The following is a 20,945-nucleotide window of genomic DNA, read 5'->3' on the forward strand; positions in this document are numbered from 1 at the left end:
CTCTGAATTGCTGTAGTGGTGAGCTGCCACTGATTAAGCACTCTTTGCCTGACTTCCTGTAAAATTCAGCAAAGAGTCCCTTCACTCAATAACAATGTAAAAATCAATCTCCACAGATAAATTTTTTGCAGCTCTGTGTCTTCAGCACTTGCCTCTGTAGGATATTTCAAGACAGCAAAAGCAAAGTGTCTCACTCTTGAGAGTCTGGGGAGTTTGTGTGACAATGGTGTTTATCCTCTTTGCTCTCTTGGATGGGTCCTGCCCAGACAATGAAAACCTTTTCATCTCATCTCTCTGGAGTACTAACAGAGATCAATAATTCTGCTTTATCAAATGGAAAATCTCTGGGGTCTTGTGAATCATGTGCTGGCAGCTTTATTTAGATGGAAATCTATGTTCATCCCTGGGAAGCCTTGCTTTATAAAACGATTTTCTGTAACATTCAGACTTCAGTTGATCTTTCAAATAATTTCTAGGCTGAATGAGTTAAAACACAGGTGAAGTTTCCCTGCTGAATGATCAGCTCAAGCACAAAACCTGACCTGACAGATCTGGATCAGTTTTAGAAGTCGGCTGCAAAATGTTACATCAGAGAGCAAGTTAATCCTAACGCAGGACCTGAAAGCTTCTGTTTTTCTTCAAATGTTTCCATTTTCATTAGTACTACAGGGCATGTCAGGCGAATCCTGCCCTTTGTTACTTGTGCAGCCCGATTGCAATTAAGCTAACAAGTCTGCTGTAGTACAGGATGGTGTCCAAACCCTTTTCATAGCTGTGGTAGCTCAGGAAGAAGAAAGCAAACCCTTAATTTGTCACTGAGGTAAGCATTTATCGACTGTGGGACCAAAGCAAGGTCAACACATCTCTGCTGTTTCAGAACTACAATGGCACTTTAAGCCTCCTGATACCACTTTGATGCACACAATGGCCATTATCACTATTTCATGAATATGAGAACAGACACAAAGAAAAAAAATGAAAGAGAATTTGCATGCAGCCTCAGAGCAGAACAGGATTAGTGCTCAGAGGCTGCTGCTCCCAGGCACGGGCTCAGTCCCCACATCCATCACTCTTACCCACATCCCTCTCCCCTCACCCACTGTCCTGATTCAAGCTGATCACCTCCTCAACGCTGCTCTCCCCTCCCAAGGCCCGTGTTTGTTATCTCCTTTCCAATCTCCCACTCTGGTGCTGCTCCTGCCACTTCATCCCCACGGCTTCCCCCTTCTGCGCCCTACTGCTGCAGGCACAGAGCCAGAGCTGTTATGTCCAAGTGATCTTGTTTTCCAGACCCCACAGGGAGCAGAACCAGATAGGTAAATGATGAAAAACAGTGCCCCATGTTGCCAATCTAATTTATCATATTTTGAATGCAGGTATTAAAAATATGAAAATTATTATTGACTCCCTCTTGTCCCATTAAGTGGCACCTTAGACTGATCATTTGAACTTTGCCTTAGAAATCTGTTTCCAGAGTTAACTGCTGATTTTACATTACATCCTAGATTGAGTATTTCTCACCATTATCTCCAGCCCTCTCTGTTCCCTGTGAAACATTGCTTCCTGTCAGCTTCTGAAAAGTCTTTAAACAATATTATGAAGATAATCTGATAGTCTGTGCTTCTAGAAACCAGTGTAGGCAGAACCAAATTCAAAAGCACTCCACAGGCACAAAAAAAAAAAAAAAAAAAAATTAAAAAAAAAATTCCTGGATCAATCAAAGCTTAGTTCAAGAAAGGGAAGATGCTGCCTTCAGTAGTGAGAGGAATCTAGCACCTTGTGAAAGAGCACGGGGCAGGCAAGCCGTGCTGCAGAGCAAAGAGGAGATTCTCAGCTCCCGGCCAGGTTTATACAACTGCAGCCCAGGGCAGGGGAGGCCAGGGCTGTGCCCCACCACAGAGCACCTGCATGCAAATGCAGCAGCCCCAGCTCAGGGGCTCCAAGGGAACCACTTGCCGTAAGTAAATGCACTTTGACAGCAGCTCCTAATAAGAGGAAGGAAATGAGGGAGAGAAAGAAAAGTGATAGGAGACAAAAGGACTTCATAAAACAGGGCTTTATTGCTTTCATTTGCAGCATTTTCCCTTTGTTCTGTTGAGCCTTCCAATTCCAGATACTGCACAAAAGAGATACCTGTCTAAAAAAGTTTATTTCAATCTGAAACTGACTTGTAAGATGCTTCACTAATTCAACAGCCCATTATCAGGAGTAACAATGAGCTACCTCTAATTAATTTGGTGCATCCTTTGCTTCTGATACCAATCAAATCAATATTAATGGGGAGTTTGTGCTCTCTCATTACAGCACAAAAAGGGTACCAATCTTCTCATGAAGATTTTTTGGACCATAAACTGTGTTTGAGGTCAGCATAGCTGGCTTCTTCCCACACCCTTTTTTTCAACCAGGATGGAAAAAATATATAATGACGTGCTATTTAGTACCTGGATAAAAATCTACACTCAGGCTGCCTACACCAAAAGACTGAAACCAGTTCAATATGAAGAAATCTCAGTCTAAGAAAATAAAGACTTTAGTAGCTCGCAGAGCTCAAATTAAACACTTAAATAGGTAACACTAGATATTTCTCATGCTGCCTCACATTTCTCTATTTATTTTTATCTGCAGGATCAGGCGTGTTAGAGAGGGAGCCTGGTAAGAATTGCCTCAGCCATCATTCTTGGTTACTTACATCTGTGGTCAATTTTCCACACTTTCTTCCATAAAAGGTAAACGAGGCACTGTACTTGCAACAGGATAATCTAAACAATATGAACAATGTTACTGTTGAAGACCATCTGGCTCATCAAGCACAGCTCCAGACTTTTAACTCCTTGAATAAAGTGTGGAACCCCGCAGTGGTTTGATTTTTTTTTTATCCAAAATTCATTTTTAAAATGGTAAAAGTTGAGGTCCTGGGGACATGAGGGATTCAGACAGGGAGAAAATTTCAGTTTCTGGTTTTATCCTTTTGGTATCTATGTATGTTGCAATCCAGGCTACATAGAAACACTCAGACGTCAAATTTTTTTATTAAAAAAGCCCTCCACGAGTAACTGGTATGTGTGGGGTTGGTGTTTCAGAGGGGAGGCAAGAGGGTTAAGTATTTCATAATTCACTTCAACTTAATGGCCTGATTCTACCACTTCTTAAAAGGTAATAAAAGTCAAAGAAGGGTCACCAGGAATTAGAGGAAAACAGGGGGGAGGGGTAAGGGTGAATGCGACCAAAGAAGGCTTTTGCTAATTGTACGCACGATTTCTTATCTGTAGATAAATTAACAAGTGGCTGCTCTCTGGGAGAAGAAGGAGAAAGCAGCGCAGGAACAAAACAACCTGGAGGAGGGCGAGCCAGCAGGGAGAACACAGCGATCCCCAAGGTCCAAAGAGCAGAAGAAGCACTGCAGCTGGCTGTGCCCCATCCTCCAGGGGCCAGCCATGGCTCTGTGCCTCAGTTTCCCCAGGCAGACACTCCCAGGGGAGCAGTGCCAGGGCTCAGCTCCGGAAAGGGCAGCCAGCTCGTGGCTTACAGCACAACAGACACACAGGAGTTAAATATTCTTACACTGCCAAAAGGCCACAGACTTCAAAACACGCTTGGTTTTCAACCGAGCAACAGAAAGAATTAGATTTTGTCGTGGGCCTCTGCTCAGTTTTTGCCTAGCTCCCTCATGTCTCAATTCTGTGATTTCTCTGTGCACAGAGTGGGTTAAAAAGCCCTGTAAGCGTTGGCTGTAACAGGGCAGGGCTTTGGTCCTCAAGAGGGTTGTTATCCTCCAAAGAAGTTTTAACGGCATTATAAAAACCAAACCAAAACAAAACAATAAAAACATCCAAAACAAAACCAAAAATCCACAACCAACTGGTTGTTGAAATACTTCAATGCTTTTTATTTAATTTCTAAACATATTTTTGGAAAGGAAAGCAAAGAAAATGAATTAGACCATAGTTGGATTTTTTTCCTTTTGTGTAAACACAAAAATTAATTTTCATATTCAGCGGTTCCTTGCTTTAAATTCTGCATCTTGCTTTAACTAGAAACATCAGCCTATCTGGTTTCTAGGTAGAGCACACACAGGGCTGAACCTTCCCCTACAGTAAGTTCTTCCAGCCACTCCCAAAAACATGTGCCCACAACCCTTTTTCAAAGTCTACTCTAATTTAGATCTAATTTTCATTGAAGCTAATATATCATAAGCCCACTGCAATATGTACTGACATACATATGTCGAATTCTTGACTTACAAAATAATTTTAAGATGCAAGAAGGACTTTTAAAAATTATTTTTAAAGAAATTGTATTTAATATATGCTCATGACTCATCAATTGAAAAGAAAAAGCAATGTTACAGTAAGCAAGATCAGGCAGTTTTATGATTAATGGGGTCAAAAAGTTAGAATTCATGTTTAAAACTTTGGTTACTCACACTGAAACAATTAACCCTATCTACAGAGCATCAGGCCCCAAAAAACAAAGCAAAATTTCAGAAAGAAGAACACTTATTTTGGTGTGTGCTCCTTCCCTTCAAAAACAGAGCAACAGATTTCACCCATTTATCAAGAGATTCTCTGGGTGTAACTCTTCCAAAACAAACGCTGCATGGAAGCCTCAGTGTTCGAGTACAATGTGGAAACTAGGCTTGCCCCAATGGCTATTTTGCTGCAAAAGCATCCTGTTTTCTGTGGTCCCAACTGGAAGTCCCTTTCCTCCTACCTGAGCTAATATTAGGATTTGAAAAATGAAAACAGAAGTCAATTGACCAACGAGGAATCTGCTGCCGAAACCTCCCGTGCACCGGTTACAAAAGCGCCTGCCAACTGCATCGTAGCACAGAGGAAAATCATTCCTTTCAATTTATTTTGCTGCTTACTCGACCGAGTGCTCATGATAGCGAGCATCAAATGCACTGTAAGCAGCTCCTGGATTTTAATTAAGAGCATTCCACAGGAATAATGCTAACACGTGCTGAGTGATAAACATATAAGCACTAATACTGTTCTGTAAAGCCTTAAATTGCACGCTCCGCTGCGCTGGATTTAAATCCTAGAAGACACTGGCACCAATTGCTGGGATTACAACTTTCAATTAAACCTAGAACTAAATTACTGGATTTCAAACCATTTCTTTAATCCACACCTGTCTGCTAAGCCTTTCACCACATTCACACTTAATAACCCTTAACATTTTTCATCAAGAATGCTCAAAGGTCCTTCCAAATTTAATCCCCATCACCGCTCCACTTCACACATCTGGAAACTGAGGCACACAATAATTAAATATCCCAAACTAATGCAGGAACCTGTGCCATGACCACTGCTTTTGAAAGGGGCAACTGCACCTTGTTCCAAACTTGTTGATCAATCTCACTCCCACATGATCACCATCTCTTGTGCAAGTATTCACGTGGCCTTATGGCAAATAATGCCAGGAAAGAGCTTCAGATTAAAACTGAGGGGTAAAAGGAGTTACATGCATGTAAATGAACACAGCTAAGTCTGTAGCCATTATTTATGAGGCACCTCTAGGCTAGGTGGGCACCTTTCTAGACTTTTTCTAGACCTTTCTATATTGACTCAGCACAATGAGAGCCTACAGCTGCCTTTGAAAATCTCAGTCCTGTTCCCATCTATTTGAAAAGAGATAAAAGAAGAAAACAAAACCAAAATATTTTTCCTCCTGATTCAGGACTATTCTCTATTTGAAAAAGTAGTTAATTGCTTTTCTAAATAATGTTAAGGTTATTCAGACTAAATCTCATCAAGCATTTAGCCAACATATGAATTTCATATAGCAAAATACTCAGATTTTCTTAAAACCTCATGCCCATACTCTTGTCCACACCACAGCTGAAGAGCTGCATGGATGCTGTGCATGGTGGAAAACTATGACACTGGGGAGAACTTTGCACCTGCATTTCCACACCTAGAGTGCTGTGCCCAGTTCTGGGCCACAAAGGTGCTTAGGGACCTGGAGCATCTCTCGTGAGGATGAGACCCAAAAGTCCCAAAGCTCTGGTGCACTCAGAGATTCTCCAACTCAGACATGTTGAGATTATTGAGAGAACTGGAGAACAGAAGCACAGAACAGGACAAAGAATCTGCTCAGCCATGCATACCCTCAACTATTCTCTACATGCACAGACATCAAATAACTAATTCAAATTAAAGAAATCTAAGCCAGATGCACATACACAAACACCTCATTCCTTTCCTGCACTCCTACTAGATTCATTTAGTAGCCTGGTAAAAAGTAGTCAATTGAACAAATATGCTCTGTCTTTATCCCGATGTTTGATATATTTAATTAGGTTGAAATCCTTGTAAACACCAGGAAGTAAATGGCCTGAGTATTTTGAGAAGTGTGAAGCTAACAGGCATCACTTCTGAGGAAAAAAATTATCCTCTCCTTTTCTGGTTGTCATTACAAAGTAGGTAGTAGTTTCTTGCAGGTGAAATCCCTGAAACTGCATACTCTAGACTGTACTCTATAGTAACTGCTTTGAAGCAAAAATAAAAATTCTTGGGTTGCAGCTTCTTGTGCTAAGGTTTCCATGTCAGTAACAATGTATGTAACACTTTTAAAGCCTGATGAACTGGAAGACAAGGAGGACTCTGCTAGCAAACACAATATCCCTTACAGTGCCTGGATAAGACAACTGAAGAAAACCACTGCAGCTGCTTATACTGTCTCTAGGTTTTGGCATTCATTATTTAAGTTCAGTGGAAACTGTTCAGCCTTGAAGTAGACTGACTCATGCACTTTAACTTCCAATTTCCTGCAAACAATCCATTAGTTTTTGGCAAGTTTCATACTGCACAGTACTTCCCTGAAAAGGGCAGCTCCCAAACTCTTCTGATTTCAGCAGCGTTTTTTCAGCTTAACGAAAGTAAAATTTGTACTTGTGCCCTCACAATACTGAGTATGATCCCCACCTGAGCATGTCTGACACACTTATCAAAGGCAGATGAATGACTTTGCTCAGAAAGATTATTTTCAAATGTACTTGTATAATCCTACTGGGCTGTACTGATGGGCATTTCTCAGAGCTTAAATGTGCACTGTTAATTTTTACCTGACAAGGAAAGCAAAAGAAATATTTTCACACTACCTACACCTCTCCGAGAAGTGCACTACCTACCCTTACACTTCTCTGCTTTTATAACAGCTGAAATGAGCTACTTGAAAAGTAATGCTAATTCTATCATTTGTAGCTACAACGGTTTTAAAATTTACCATTCCCTTCAAATATTTTGTCCCCAAGTAATATCTGAAATATGTCAGTAACTCAGAATGGAAAATAACTGTGGTATCTCCATCGCCACCAGTTGTTAACTGTATATAAATGTGGTCTAGTAAGCAGGGACTAGTAAAATAATTCTTCCATCCCCAGGATGCAATTATTTAAAAATGAGAAAAGAGATGAAAGAATCAACATAAATACATGTGCATACGGCTTTCAAAGTACTCAGTGGGATTCCAAATCTCCAGTTTAGCTGACACAGTAGAAGAGCTTTCCGTGTTAAAATTAAGTTTTTTTACTCTGTGCACCTTGCAGAGTGTGGTGCTAGAACCTTGCATTTATCCACATTCTAAAAAAGCTACAGTAAACAGCAGCACAGATTTTCTCACCTCAGCATATCAAATCTCCATCTACACAAGGCAAACATAAATAGGCTGCACAGTTCCATAGGTTTCATGCACATTCAGGTCCTCAGCCCTCTCTCCTGGGACTGTCAGCAAGCACAATTTAATAACTGAGATGTGCAAACTGCTCCACTCTTTATAAGAACGGACCCCAGCTCATCCATGGGATTTCACTTCAGCGACACAACCATCAAACGGGGAGTGGCCATCGCGGGAAAGTCCGTACGCAACAATCTAGCCAAGGCGGCCTAGTGACAAAAAAGTTTGCCAAATGTAGAAGTGAGCTCTAGAATGTTTTGAAAGGTTTGTTTGTAAGCATTTAAAAACACATTGTGACTACCAGATTTTACATATTGTGGGAACTTAAGTGGCTATGGCTGTGGAATTTAAGCACCTAGATCTGCTGTGTTATTTGGGTGTTCTAAAAACACCTACCAGTTAAAAATGAACAAGATAATAAAGCTCTACAGGTGCCAGCATTCCAGCTGAGAAAGTCCAACAGGTATTTCATTCCCTACTGCAGTACATGAGCACAGGCATACACCTGACTCAAACAGCAGGAGCTTATTTGCCAGCTTCCTTTCCCCAGCTAGACTGTGCACAGGTATTGCCACTGTAAATAAGATACTCAAAGATGGCAGACAAAAGTTGTAATAATTATTACTTACTGCTGAGGATACCTTCTTTTCTGCACAATTATGTGATGCTTCATAGGAACTCTAAGTTTGTATTATTTCTTGGTATGTGTGTTGCTATCCTCCACCTCTGAAAGAACACTCTCCTACCTTGCTGAAGCCCCTGGGAAGTAGCCCCAAAGACTGGTTAAGAGCTCAGACAATTAGCCAAAGCCTCATCCATCCATCCATCCATCCATCCATCCATCCTTCCTTCCTTCCTTCCTTCCTTCCTTCCTTCCTTCCTTCCTTCCTTCCTTCCTTCCTTCCTTCCTTCCTTCCTTCCTTCCTTCCTTCCTTCCTTCCTTCCTTCCTTCCTTCCTTCCTTCCTTCCTTCCTTCCTTCCTTCCTTCCTTCCTTCCTTCCTTCCTTCCTTCCTTCCTTCCTTCCTTCCTTCCTTCCTTCCTTCCTTCCTTCCTTCCTTCCTTCCTTCCTTCCTTCCTTCCTTCCTTCCTTTTTTGTAACAGACTCACATTTCCCCTCTTTTAAACACGTGCAATTTCTTGCAGCTTTCCTTAAGGCTGTCTGATAGATCCATTCCCTCTTTGCACTACATTTCCAAGCCTTAGCAGAGAATGTGCCTGATTTAGTCCTTAAGCTCTGCCTACTCTGACATGATGCAAGTATGCACCTCTGTGAGCCATGAATGGTTCCTTGACTTTCATCCTTGACTGTCTCCTCGCACGCTCATTGTCAGGGAGGGAATTAAGTGGTTTGTCAGACTGATCCCAAGTGCTCAGCATCTGAACAGCGTGAAGTTTTACTCCACTGAGTAAGAAAACATTTCCCAGAACTTCATCCCTCTAGCCATGATAAGTGCCACTTCCCTGACAAACGAATAAAATTTACAGACATTCTTATCTCCCTGGGATTTATTATTGGAACTGGAGACTGATGGTTTGAACTGGGGAAGAAAATGAAGCAGAGCTGGTACACCAGGCATGCAGGGGTTAAGCTAATTTGTTAGTGCCCTTGCTGTTTCTTGCTGTCAGCCACAGTGCATCCACTCTTTAAATTTTGAAAAGAACACCGACCTTTAATCTGTGGTATTAGTTCCTTTGACAAAATGGAAGATTATGTCTTTCTCCCACAAGCCTTCATGCGAAGCTTAGCCAGCTTCCATCTGGTCTGGCTAATTAAATGTAAGTTAACATTAAGTTAAGAGCCAGCTCCAGCCCACAGACCCTCTATTCTGCAACGGCAGATTTATTAATTGCCCAAACTATTTGAGTATTTAATACCAATTTTTGATTACTTCTATTTTCTTTGCTCTCTCACGAAAACAGGGAAATGTTTGTGAAGACATATTTGCATAATTTCAGTGCAGAAACAGAAAACACCGAGACGTGCTAATAAGATTCTGAGCAGCCGTAACACTGTCAGGTTTTTTTCTTCGGTATTTGACATGTTAATAAAGTACCATCATAACAGTGTGAAGGATCTGCCTATTATGCACAAGACGTGGAATCACTGGAGCTGTACACTTAAAGCTGGCCCTGACCCACAATCTGGCCCTACATGTACTAAAGCTACAGTCAGTTGTTGTATTCCTTATTCAGTCAAAACTTTCTTTGACCCTAATGGGCGTTCTGTCTGAATGAAGAACAAAGGGATTACATCTAATATGGGGAGCTAGTAATTAGAATCATGCCCACAGCTAACTTTTGATTAAAATTAATTTGTAAAGATGAAAATACAAAGAATGTACAAATTCAAAATTGTGCTTTGCACTGTTTTAACATTAACTCTATGTAGGTCTGGTACCTAATCTATTTCACTCTATTTAACATTAGCTGTCAGAGAAAAAAACTATACACTTCAAGAATTTTAAAATAAATAATACAAGGAAGATAGATTTATAATTTTTTTAAACACCTGCTAGTACTTTGAGAAAGACTGTTATTAAGTAAAACATCTTAAACCACTTAACCAAGCCTGCCTTCTTTGGGACAGAGTCAAAGATCACACTAAGAAATGTTATTTCTTCATATATCTATTTAATATAATTCCTGCTGCTACTGTATGTAAAGCATATTTAAAAATTCAAACCCCAGGAAACTTCTATGTACTTCACATATAAAAACCAACCCACAAACAAAGAAACCCAACTGGTAAAAGTTCAGTTTCATATAAAAATCTAAACTGTACCAGGACTCACATCAGAGAGTTCAAAAACCAACAAAAACTGTGAATGGCACAAAGCTGCCTAATGGAGCAAGACTAAACACAGAAATGAGGAGACCACTGCTTCCTTCCACTTCTTTGCCTGCAGAACATCACATGAGTAAATCAATTCACCTTTTCTGCCTCAGTTGCCCAAGCAGATGGTGCAGGGAGAACAAACATTTCTCATTTTCTGATCTCACCTTAAAATTCTCAGGTGTTTCAGTCAGATGAAGACGTTCTGTGTAAGGCCAGACTGTTAGCAGCTACTATGTTGGAAATAGCAATGGACAAGCAATTGCTTCTAAGAGACTCTGAAAACAAAACTGCTATTTTACAGGGTGCAAGGTCAACAACAGACACAAAGCACTTCTGACAGTGTCTGTTTATAATACGGGGTTTTCTTATCGACTTATTCTGTACGCTCATCTCTCCATTAAATTATAATGACCTATTGCCAAAAAGCCCCAAATCAAAAAGCCTCAATCCCTTCTCATTAAGCTTTCATTCTCTATTTTCTTACTTTACATCTGTGTTCTCACTGTGTACACCAACCCTGTTTGTTTCAACAGCTTACCCTGGGAATGCTGCTCTGCACAGAATTGTTACCTTTTACACGGGCAAAAGGAGAATGTCTGATAAAATCCACTGAGGGAACTCCTTCAGAAACGAAATACAAGACCCCAAGTGCAATCTGAATGTACTGCGCTGACTCTAAGGCCAGACACGGCTTTCTGCTAAAGGCCATTAAGATCCAGCTCATTTTCAGAGTAGCAGGCGCGCACACAGGCTCTGCTGAGCTCCATTCTGACACAGCAGCAGCCGATTCCTCTGCACTCATTGCTGGCACTCGGGCTGCTCACGCCAGCTTTCCTCGTCAGCTGGAGCCACCTTGTGCCCTACAGAGCACCTGCACCCAGCTGAGGAAAAACTGTTTACATGCTGGCTTCTTTTGCATGAGACAGCAACTCCTAAAAAACATTTATTCGGATTCTGCATAAACCATTTCATTTGGGAGTAACCGTATCAAATCGGTTAAAGATGATTTATTTGCGGGTAACTATTTCAAGTCAGTTAAAAATGAACAGGATAATAAAGCTGCAGATCAACTGGATGCTGATTATTTTTCTCCAATCCAACCCACCACTGCAGTAAGGATTTAAGAGTCATGCAAGACATTAAGTCACTTGGAACACTTGTGGTACAATGAGGAATACCACCACTGTTTTCCAGTTTATTACGTGTCCTTAGGTACGATCAAGAATTATAACAAAGCAGTGACAAGAATGCGAGACCACGAGCTGCTCTGCTGCCAGCTCTACTTTGCACTCAAACAGCAAAGTCTCTTCCTCTGCAGTAATGAATTTGAGTGCACAGCATAAGAATGTTTAAAAGTGCTGCAATTCAGATTTGGCCTCTAGCCATAAAATTCTAATGCAGCTTTCAAACACGCCTGAAGTCAGAGTTGAATTTTTTTGGTCTCATTATAAAATAGGGATCTCATGAATCAAATAGTTCTGGACAAACTTCCAGCAGCTACAGGGGCAAAGTCTGACCTGGGGCCAAATCTACCATATTCCTGTTCTTTTATTCTGACAGGATCAATATCAAATGTGTTGAGGATCTGAGGATACAGAGCCAATAGATAACTCCTTTCCTTCTCAAAGCAACAGTGATATTCTTTATTCCAAGTGGGCAGGACAAATGTGATCATACCTTCTAATAAAATTAATACTTATCATTTAAACACATGAGACTTGACATTTCTTCTTAAACCTGAAAGCATAGGCCACAAAAACCCCCAAATAAACCACAAAATCCAAACCCCTGAACTACATAGTTACAACAAAAAGTGTTCTGACCTTTTACCATTCTTCTTCTTCATGCACTCTGACGACAAGTTAGGCATATCATCTTTTGAATTCAGCTCTGCAATACATTATACTGCATTTACTCTGAGCACTCTGACATTATCATTATCTTCTTTTGTGCCCAACAGCAACTGCAGCTCCTATAATGCCATTATTGTAATTAAGAACAATCTGAACCATTGACAGCATTGCCTCGTTTGCTCTAGAATCCCCTGTGCATTAGTGTTCTTCTAAACCAATATTTCACTATTAATAGTTTGCTACTTTAGAACTGCCTAAGGTTAAAAAAAAAAAAAAATTAGGCCTCATCCTTACTCAGTGGCCAAAGAAAAAAACTGCTAAGAAAAAATAAATGAAAGGCTGTGCACCGGCAAACTGTTACACTTTTCTTTACATGTGCTGAAAATGGATTCACACCCTGCCAACCTATTCAGGCTGTTACCCAGGTGAGGAAGCTTATTTTGGCTTGCTTCAAAAGGACCACCTGTACAGATAGAAAAGAAAACATCTCTTCTCCCACTAAATGTACCCAAAGTCTAAACTCTAAATGTACTCTGTCTAAACTCTCCCCTTCATTAACCCAGCTCTCAGTTGGCTAAGTAGGGCACGGCAATTTAGGCACTCTTGTCTGGGAAATTCTGACCTTAACTCCCGGCCCTGCAGCACACGTGCTGTGCAGGCTGCCTGCACCCTGTCCATGTGTTTGCTGAGGGTGACACCTGCCTGTCCCTGGGCCAGGACAGTGCTCAGCCACAGCCCTGTGATCACCTAACACCCAGCCTTGCACTACTGCAGTTCCAGGGAAACCACCAAGCGTGGCCTAAAGCTGCAGGTGCAGTGGCAGGACAGCACTGACACATTAACATGCGCCTCCCACAACCCAGAAAGCCCAGAAATGGCCCCGTCATCAGGAGCTACTTCAATTTTCCCTCCACAGTAAATGAGAAGCTAGAGTGCTGAATTCTATCAGAAAAGAACCCAGCAATCATTACCTGCATGCTGTCTGAAAAGGGACCATTGCTGGTAACGTGGAGTTTTAGGTATTTTTAGCAGAGGTAACATAGGAAAGCACAGTATGAAAATGACCAAAGAAACATGGCTAGTGGAAAAGAGCTGGTAACTCCCAAGGAGATTTAGACAGATGGGGTGGCAGACTTTTTCTTCTTGTGAACACATATTCCATTAAAAAATTATCAGCCTTATGTTAAAGGAATATTCAGGAAATTATAATGTTTAGGATACATTTGCAATTTTTTATTCTTTCAAAGATTTTGCAGTGTAAGACTGTATTTTTATGTGCGGGAAATCACTACTGGGCTGGAGCTGCTTCTCTCCCCACCACACCCTTCAACTTCTGCCCAGAGCTTCTGATGGGGAACAGTGCTCACTGGCAATTGTTGCAGCCCCTCTCCTCCTAAAGTCCCTTTTACCAAGTGGGATTTCATAGGTTTCACTATGAATAAAGGCTAATATCACCTACCACTAGATCAGTGTCACAGACTGCTCTACCACTCCACTGGAAGGTCAAAGAACAGGAGCAACTCTATGCTAAGCAGGAATAAGAGAAGCCAGAGGGACTTAACCGTAACTGCAACTCCTGCAAATGACACACAGAAATTCATATTCCAGGTGTTTTCTGTCACAAAAATAATTATCTAAGAAAAAGTAACATATTGTCAACCACAGTACACTGTGTGCTGCTTGACACAAAGATCAGTAAGAAGTCAGGAAGAGAAGTGCAAAGATTAAAAAGGAAAGCAGGATTGCTGAGTCGGGACCTTTTGGATTAAATCCACATATATGATCAGAACATTTCATAGCACCACATGCAATTATTTCCCATGGACTACTACAAAACTGAAAGGAAACCAGAGCATTTGGAAGACTGTAGAGCCTTGTTATTTCAGCCTGCAATTCTTTAATACTTTGAGAAAGATCACTGCTTGATGAACAGTGGCACAGTCTAGAGCCAGGTGCAGGATTTGGGTGAACAGATGGCGGCTAATCTTCCTAATACAGCTCTGCCAGCACAACTCACTCTTGACCAGTCACATCCCTAGGTTTTTTCTGGCCCCTGGTTTTCTCTGGCCTGAGCACAGCTTTCCAAGGGGTAGTTGCAGAGTAGACTAAGGATTCACAAAAGGCTATTGATCTGATTTTGCTTTTGGTCCAAGACATCTTTTGTTTGTATTTCAGTTTGGTCACTAAAGTGAATTAACTCACTGGTGCACTCAACACACACACACACACCCAATTCCAACAGGGACAAGGGTATTCAAGCCAAATAATGTTATCTATCAGTAAGTATTAGCACACCAAGGAGAAAATGCATGATGATACATGTGGAGAGCAAGGCTTTGCTACTCAGTGCTCCAACACAGCCACACACACAAAAGCAGCACAGGAACTCCTACGAGCTGGAGAAGGAACACAGAACACACAGAGAGCAAGCTACACCTTCAGCCCCAGCCCAGCCCCACATTTGGAAGAGCTGCAAGTGAAAATGTGAAGCACTGCAAAATATCCTGCCTCTCTCAAGCAAAATGGAATAACATTGCTTCCAGCACAGCACTGACTGCACCACCTGTAGTGTCAGCTGGCCTCTCAGGATGTCTTCCTGTAGGTTTGCCTGCAGTTTAGCTGATAAAACAGCTTATTGTTAGGGATACAACAACTGTATTTGAATTGGAACTGGTGTGGGGAGGAAAAGGAACAGGACAGAAGAGTAGATGGAAAAGCAACATGATTTCAGGTACACCTCAACCACTGATTTTCTAAAGTTTCACTTCACAAAGAACTATGTCCCTGCAACTGCTGATTTCACCCTCAGCAACACCAGCATTTTGCTGAAAAAGACTGCAGAGCTCTGGATTAAGTTATTAGGAAGCACTCGATCTCAGATGTAGTGACATAACAAACAAACTGGACTGTCCTTATCTTAATCTCTGTGAAAAAGGCAGAGAGGCCAGTACTAAACTATTTGTTCTGCAGGGAGGGCATCATTTAATGGTTGTGAAAGCATAAAAGAAAGAAAATAAAAATTAGGATACATCCCAGAGATTCTGTCCAAAGCACAGACCTGTATGTACTTACAGGAAGCTGCCTTTAAGGTGAGGGGTTTCAGAAGATGTAAATCCAGTGAGAAATTTTCTCTTGGCCACTCTTGGCCTCTAGGCCTTCTCTTACCTTCAGGGCAGAGTCCTTTAAATGCTAAGGGAAACATCAGAGTTCTAAAACTCCAGATGCTCTTGACAGCTCACTCCCTTCACTGAGTATGAAAACTTCATCCTCAGTTGAGTACCTCGCATTTATTCTGCAGCATTACTCCATTATATCCACCTTCACTCTTCACTCAGGAGTGATGTAATTTTTCCTTTACATCTCAATCTGGAGATGTAAAGGAAAAATTAGCACTGAAACAAAAGTGCATCAATCTGAGCTGGTCCCTAGCTGGTTTTGGTTTGGCTTTTTTTTTTTTCTTTTCATGGCTCCATCCTGTAATCTGAAAGCACTGGAGGATCTTCAACCAATTGCTCAATGCATGTTTATTTTTAACTGAAACCTCAGCTCAGATGATGAAGGAATTATTTAAATGGGAGAAAGTCAGGAAATAAAAGGCATACTTCTACAGCAGCTGACTTGCCCACATAATTTAGGCTTTTGCAAGTGAAATGCAAAGACAGAGTTCAATGGCTCTGCTGCCCTCATGCAGGTAGTCAGAGAACAGTAGAATTCATGGCTGCTCTGGGTCACAACAGGGGATCAAAGCCCAGGTCCCTGGTACCTGCCAGAAATGCCTTCTTTACAATACTAACAGGAAAGAGCAAACCAACAGAATTTGGTATAAGCTTCATAACAGCTTCATAATGCTAACAGATGTCACAACAGGTATTTTATCATTTCTGAACACAATGGCACTGGAGACATGTAAGATCCACTCAGACTCACTTTTAGCCCCCACCCCCCCATTCCTTCTAAAAAACATTTCTGGCATCCAAAACACCCCACAGCACTAAGTTTCAGAAAATAATCATTCACAGTGTGGCTCTGTGCTCCATTCACACACATCCCCTCCCTGCATGGCTCCTCCTGCCTCCAGCGAGCCACCACCACGGGCTCCCTTGCCTCCTCCCTGGCACTGCTGTGCTTTGTTCATCTCAGCACTGCCAGCACAGTGTTCACCTGTGTGATCCAGCCCCTCTGCACCTGCTGGGAGGCACTCACACTCAGCTCTACCATGACAGCCTAACTCTGGATATACACTCCATAACGTGTCTGGCAAAAAAGCTGGCACCTGGGACTTGCGTGTTCCTGCAGAGCTGTACGTTAAACACACGGACTGAGCATAACTGGACTGGGCCCTGCATGAATATTTGGTTGAAACAATGAACTTTTAAGAATAATTTTAGGATTATCTTTTACTTCTGAGATTCAGAAACACATTCACAATATTTTCATGTCTTTCTCTGAACCAACTGGAGCCAAATGATATTACAAAAGGGGGAACAAAGAAAGCTCCACCTGGGCAGAGCCTGGCTGGGACAGATGCTGAACAGCCTGAAGCAGGGCAGAGCTGTCATCCACATTTATCCCTGGGAGCTGCATCTGCAGGACCACTGCCATCCCAGCCCAAGCAACAGGAGGGTGTTCAGCTTTCAGAGGTAATTCTCTTCCTTCCCACTGAATCAGTGAAGTGACAACAAACAAAGCAAGTGGACCTCCCCTCTATTTTTCTGTTTGTTGTAGGTCTGCTCCTTCCACAGAACAGAAGTATTTTATCTACTTAAGAGACCCTGCTCCAAGGCAGTAATTCCTTCAATGGTGATGCTAATAGGTTTTGCCCACCATCACTGGGGACACAGAAATGTGCGGCACAGAGTACAGGGCAAAGACTCTGAGCACATTCCAGTTGCTGTGCAGCGAGGTTGGTGGAGAAACACGTTCATGTCAGACAGCAAAACCAGCTGCTCAGCCACTCTGATGGCACTGGAAGGCCTGGGGGTGAGGTACTGTCAAAGGCAGAATGGCAGAAGCATTAATAAGAGTGACAATAAAGCCTTTCCCATGTCTCCCTTTTCACAGGAGACACCACATGCCATCCTCTAAACACCAGTATGAAACTAGCACCCAGTGGTTCATTTTCATCATTCATGCCCTACATCAGCAAACACAGATCAGTTCTTCTAGCACGTGCTTTTAAATACAACATCAGGGAAGAGCAGAGGAAAAGAAAAGCCTGCAGAGTGTTTCAGCCAGCCTGGAATCTCTCACACAAGAAACAGACGAGCACAAACATCTACTGACACAAAAATGAGTCATTTGCAATTGCTGTGCAGTAAGTTGCAGAAACAGGTCCGAAGAAAATGAGTGAATTAAAAATCCAGCAGAACACTTCTTCTATATCAAGAAATAAATTTATTTCATTGGAAAAGGCCCAGAGCAAGATCAAGGTATGATCTTTCTCTCAGTGAGCCACAGAGCAAAGCATTTTACTCACGGATTGCAGAAAGACAAACATTTTACGTGAAGCACCTGAAAAGCTTTCATCAGCCTACACTTACTCTTACTTTGTATTCTTAGATTTTTCTGATTTCATATTATTACATAAAATACATGAAGTAAAGATGAAGAAAGTTAAGGTTATTATCAAAACCCACCAGAATTTACAGTATTTTACACTGCTAACATACTCTTCCCTGAGGCACACAGAGAGGCACACTGCCTACCCCACACACCAAAATTAAGTCAAAACCAAAACAAGACAAACACAAAAAGAAGAAATATCATAAGTGGAGGACAGCAGAAAATTCATTCTTTCTCCTGCCCATCAACCCCAAATAAAGTAGGCAGAAGAGCAGTCAAATTACTGAAATTGATGTCACATCAATTGGAAAACTGACTGAGCCCATACAATTGCTCTCCACCAAATTCACGGGTTCAAGCTGTCTGCTTCCCATCTGCTCCTCTGCAATTTAAGTAATTCTGAACTTCACTCTCTGTACCCAAATGTGTCACAGATTTATCAGCATGTCAGGAGCCAATTCTTTACATTCTACACTAAGGTAAGCTATTAGGGGGAGCAATTTTTCTGTGTTTATAATTGCCAGGCCAGGAAAATTCAAGGGGGACAATCACACACGACCTTACTAAATCCACCATGAAAAATTCATTAGATAACACAGTCCCCCACCCTCCATCTTTTTTAAAAAGGCCATTTTGTTCTATTCTTACATGTGTTTAAAGACATGTTTAGTACACATTACAGAATACTGTAACAAGCTTACAAAAAAAATCTAATTTGTGGGGTTTTTTTTGCTTATATGATGAGCTCCATCATACATCTGAACTCCTGATAGACAAGGACTGGGATCCTTCACCAGCATATATGGGGTGACCAGTCTTTAAATGCTTTTCAGCAATGAAGGGGATGGAACCTTATTAAAAACCACAAACAACTTCTGCACACCGCAGCTCAGTTTGCAGACCGGCTGTCAAGTATTCTAGTCTTTGTTCACAATTCTCTCACTGCCTAAAAAGCTAATTTAATTAATTCCAAACATACTTAATTTGTAATTTTGCTACCTTAACAGAATGTATGCTCCATTTCAAGATGCAGCTGCAGATGCTGTCACAGGGAAGACCAAAGTACAATATTCTCATCCTGAAATTACACCACTGGTGATGAGATGTTGTAAATGAAAACCAGACTATGGCTCTACATGACAGACAACAACATAAACAAATCTGAGCTCCAAATTCCAGATTTTATCAAATACTCTTTAATAGTTAATGGCAACGTATTTTCCATATTAACCTATGTCTTACAGTATGACTAATCCCTGCTTACATCATGTGTGGTATCTCAAGTATCTCAGGTTATTCTTTGTTTTGGTCAATAAATTGTACTCTGATATTAGAGAATTCATTTCACTTGTCTGGACTACCCTCCCCTCTTCCACTGGTGGACCTCTTACCATTGCCAAGAACTTTGAAATGTATAAGCAAAGGTTTGCTATATTATATATATATATATATATTTATGCATATAAATTAATGTCAATACTGATATTGCATTTTATGTTGTATTAGAAACTATTTTTGCTACACCTAAAACTACATAAACTTTCTTCACAAATAATCTGCATTATTCTTCATCATAAAGTCACTTCAGATCCTAAAGGATTTTCATTTGGTGAAGCATTTTGGCACTGTCTCTGTTGTTGGAATATACAAAAATCAAAACACCTGTTGATGACAAAAATACAAAACTCGCAGATGTGTAATTGTGTATCACCTACAACAGTTAACTACATATATAGCAGAGATGGTACTAAAGTGAAACCAGCATAGTCCCTACAAGAGATAAAACATTTTTTGCATTATTAAAAACCAGTTCTTAGCCCTTGTGGTAGAACCCTGGAGTAAATCAGGATTCTTCTGTCCTCTCTGTAACAGCAGAACTTACACCAACTGAAAGACATGGAAATTTTCAGTTGTCCCTCTTTTATCCTGACTTACACTGAACATTTTCCTACACATCCTGTGTGTAAGCAGGTGAATAACGACGTGCACTTCTATGACCAAGACCCACCTCCATAGGAAACCTGCCATAGGTTGGTTAAAGCAGGAAAAAAACACACCAAAGCTCAGATCCTAGATGAACAAGCAATCTGACCTCTGAAATTCCTAGCTAGGCTTCAAAAACACTTGGAGCCCTACAAAAAATAATCAGCACGACTTAAGATGGAACCTACGTGGGCCACAGCCAGCAAGGAACAATGCTCATTAATAGTTTGCAAGCTTATATTTATTTTTAGCAGAGAAAAAATTAGGAAGTAAGCAAGAGGACAGGCTTCACAGTAAGCCTGAAGCCACCTGAATGTGTTAAAACCCATAAATCAATAAAGATAGCATACTATCAGTTTCACCTCTATATATGCTTCCACCAGAGAAATGTCAGTAATACACACTCAAGTAAAAAGGATACTAAGGTGAATTTAACACAATACATTTTTGTCCACCAGCAAGTAACAGTCCTTACCAAGTTAATATAAAAAAACCCAGCTCTCTAAACCAGTTACTTATAGATAGACCTTAGAAAATTGGGAAACACAAAAGACATGGACAACACAGTTTCAAAATTTCAAAAGGATAGACAATATGAAATGGCAGGTGCAGGTTTTTATCAATAAATGTAATACATTAATGAGAAGTATACAGAATACAGATTTTTGGAAGATTGCAAGACAGTGGATAAAAGTAACTGCTGCCTCTAACAGTTTGCTGGAGATTTGTGACTTCAGACATCTGTCACTAAGGAATAAAGCATTTAATAGCAGAAACAGCACTAACAATATAATGGACATACCCAAAGTGCCACAAATAGGCTCACTTAAAGATCTCCAAACATATCTACAATCAGAACTCATCAAAGAAGATTGTTGCTAGTTCCATGTTGCTAATAGTCACAAATACTCTAACAGCATAATTTTAAGAAGTAGGTAATTAATGGAGCTGTCATTCTTTACCATTTCATCTGGTCCATCTACAATGACCAGAAAAAGCCAAATAATGTGAGCACAATCGTGCAACATGG

General features: G+C 40.9%; 1 protein-coding gene across 2 annotated transcripts in view; it reads right to left on the reverse strand.

Moving 5' to 3' along the window:
- The window catches only part of PARVA (parvin alpha), a 62,913-nt gene that overhangs the window by 40,421 nt on the left and 1,547 nt on the right, over positions 1-20,945 (reverse strand). Inside the window, exon 1 of one of the 2 annotated variants that reach the window (XM_064426167.1) lies at positions 10,682-10,796. The exons of the other annotated variant lie outside the window; for it this stretch is intronic. The gene's annotated coding sequence lies outside the window, so the exon portion shown is untranslated. Of the gene's footprint in view, positions 1-10,681; positions 10,797-20,945 lie in introns of those variants that run through there. 2 annotated transcript variants of the gene reach the window in all.

This window comes from Passer domesticus, chromosome 6 (assembly GCF_036417665.1).
Source record: "Passer domesticus isolate bPasDom1 chromosome 6, bPasDom1.hap1, whole genome shotgun sequence".
Taxonomy (NCBI): domain Eukaryota; kingdom Metazoa; phylum Chordata; class Aves; order Passeriformes; family Passeridae; genus Passer; species Passer domesticus.